The sequence below is a fragment of the Notothenia coriiceps genome, unplaced genomic scaffold (genome assembly GCF_000735185.1).
Source record: "Notothenia coriiceps isolate Sejong01 unplaced genomic scaffold, NC01 NC01_scaffold00031038, whole genome shotgun sequence".
Taxonomy (NCBI): domain Eukaryota; kingdom Metazoa; phylum Chordata; class Actinopteri; order Perciformes; family Nototheniidae; genus Notothenia; species Notothenia coriiceps.
The window spans coordinates 4,809-7,185 of record NW_011363739.1 but is presented as its reverse complement, the minus strand read 5'-3'; the positions used below and the strand labels follow the sequence as shown (position 1 = coordinate 7,185).

General features: G+C 36.7%; 1 long non-coding RNA gene across 1 annotated transcript; it reads left to right on the top strand.

The window, feature by feature from the left end:
• The first annotated feature begins 1,622 nt into the window (after positions 1-1,622).
• LOC104959770 (uncharacterized) lies at positions 1,623-2,065 on the top strand. Its single transcript, XR_799917.1, has 3 exons — positions 1,623-1,708; positions 1,812-1,922; positions 1,996-2,065. It is a non-coding gene; the product is annotated as an uncharacterized lncRNA (long non-coding RNA).
• The last annotated feature ends 312 nt before the right edge of the window (positions 2,066-2,377 follow it).

Below are 2,377 nucleotides of genomic sequence, written 5' to 3'. Positions count from 1 at the left end.
GCCGTTATTGTTATGTCTTGACTGTGCAATAAAACAAACAAACTGGCGAAGCTTTATTTATTGTGTCCCACCCCAAATTTGCAGAATAGAAGAATGTGAGAGCAGACAGGTGTCGGTGGTTGAATTTATCTACAATGTTGCAACCTTGTGCAGCAATGGCAGTGGCAGAAAAGTCTTACACACATAAACACAAGTAATTTATCATGTCATTTGTTTTAGATAATTAAGGGAAAAACACCAAACAACGGTTAATGTCCTTTTCCAAAATCAGCCTGAGGGGGTAATATATAATAAATACATAAAGATAAAGTCCATTGTTATAATGGGGTATTTTATTTGTAAATGACCCTTGTTGGTTTGAGTCATTTGAGCTTGTATCTTAGGAAGATATGAACTTCATCTTGGTGAAGTTGATGCTGAATTCACTATTTAGTAGATAATCATGTGACACTTTATCTTTGCACTACGGTCTGTCTGCTGAGCCTACCTAAGCCTACCTATTATATATATATATATATATCATGTACAGCGGGTGGGATTTATACCCCCTCCCTGTGTAGTTCTTCTTCTCTCGTTTTTTTTTGTACTCGCCGTGAAGTGGTTTTGCGGCCTGCCAGTAAACCCAGAGAAGAAGAAGACGAAGTGACGTCAGCGTAATCTTGCCTCAAGGAAAGTACTGCGGTGTGAATGCGATTGGCACTAGCCCCCTGGCGGATTCAGTGCCGTGGTACTTTAGTGCCGGCACTAAAGTACGGCAAGTCCTGCGGTGTGAAAGCGGCTAAGAAGTCACACGATAGCGTCTCAAATGTTCTGGCTTTATTCACAATCTTTAAATATATGTCTATCCCTCAAAATAACATATTTCTTTATGTTTCTCAGGCACATTAGTTTATTCACATTACTTAAATGCCATATCAAATTAACTAAAACAATAAATAGAAATAGAAATACAGGTGTAATATTTATTTATTTTTTACACAATAATACCACTACGATAACTACATTATCTGTATATTCTGCATTATACCTTACATGTTACTATACATGCTCTAAATGAGCTATTCACAACCTGATTAATTACTCATTCAAGTTAATCACATGTTAAAATATAACAAACACATTCCTTATATAACTACACAGAATAACAAGAACACAATAACTAATCCTAATAACTTATCAAACATTTACAATTAGCCTTAGCAAGGTGCTTAGTTAACCACAATAGCATTTTGCATGAATATAACACACTACTAGCATGGCTAGGCCACTTCTGTAATGAATTCATGTGGTAATGATAACTCTCCATTAAAATTGTTTAAACTCTTCTACAAATATTTCTCTGAAGCACACACATTAAAGTACAACAGAAGGCATTATCTCGTTACATCACGACAGTGTATTGAAAATAACCAAAAATGTAATAGTAGGGGTGTCTGTTTTAACTAACTTATGCATTACATGCCTCATATTTTACATTCTGGTACACTTATACTTTTGTAATTTCACTTAAGTAACATTTAGAATGCAATACTTGTAAAAAAGTATTCCTAAACTGTAGTACTACTTTTAATTAAGTTCATGATATTCTCCCACCTCTGTCTTTGTAACACTTCAAGGTGTACTTAAAGGATCTTGTGACTCCACTCTTCCTATACTTCAAAAACATGACATCAGACTTGAACTGTGTTCCTGATGGACACACTGACCAGTGAGCATAAAAACCTGGATAAAATAAAGAAATATACACATTTAAGTATATACAATATTGTCCAAAAATGTGACAGCTTAACCATGTTTGTCCCTACCTGTAGGTATAACCAGGTGAATGCCATCCGCACGGCCTGTAAGACGGGAGTGACAGAGTGCCGGACCCTGACAACCGAATGGTTCAAACAATGGATGGAAGCCCCTCAACACAATTTGTTGGTCTATATTATATATCATTTGATAACTTTTTTAAGTTAATAATTTAAGTAACACAAACTGTCTTATCAGGATCCATCCCAACCTGCGCTCAGTGGTGTACTGCAGTGCCATGGAGGCAGGAGAGGAGGCAGAGTGGGAGTTTGGCTGGTCTCAGTTCAGGAATGCTTCTGTAGCCAGCGAGGCAAGCAAACTCATGTCTGCTCTGGCCTGCACCAGCGATGTTAGCCTGCTGAAAAGGTGTGTATCCATACAACTTTTCCACAGATGAAAAGAGTAACAAAGTGATTTATAATGAAGTTCCACGATCTCTCTTAGCTTCTTTTAGTAAAATGTATAAACAAAATAGGGAAAATAAAAAGATTAAAGCAAAGGACATGTTGTCTCCCCTTTGCAGCACATACCACAACAACAGCAAACAATTTATATACATACATACAGTGTTCGAATTACC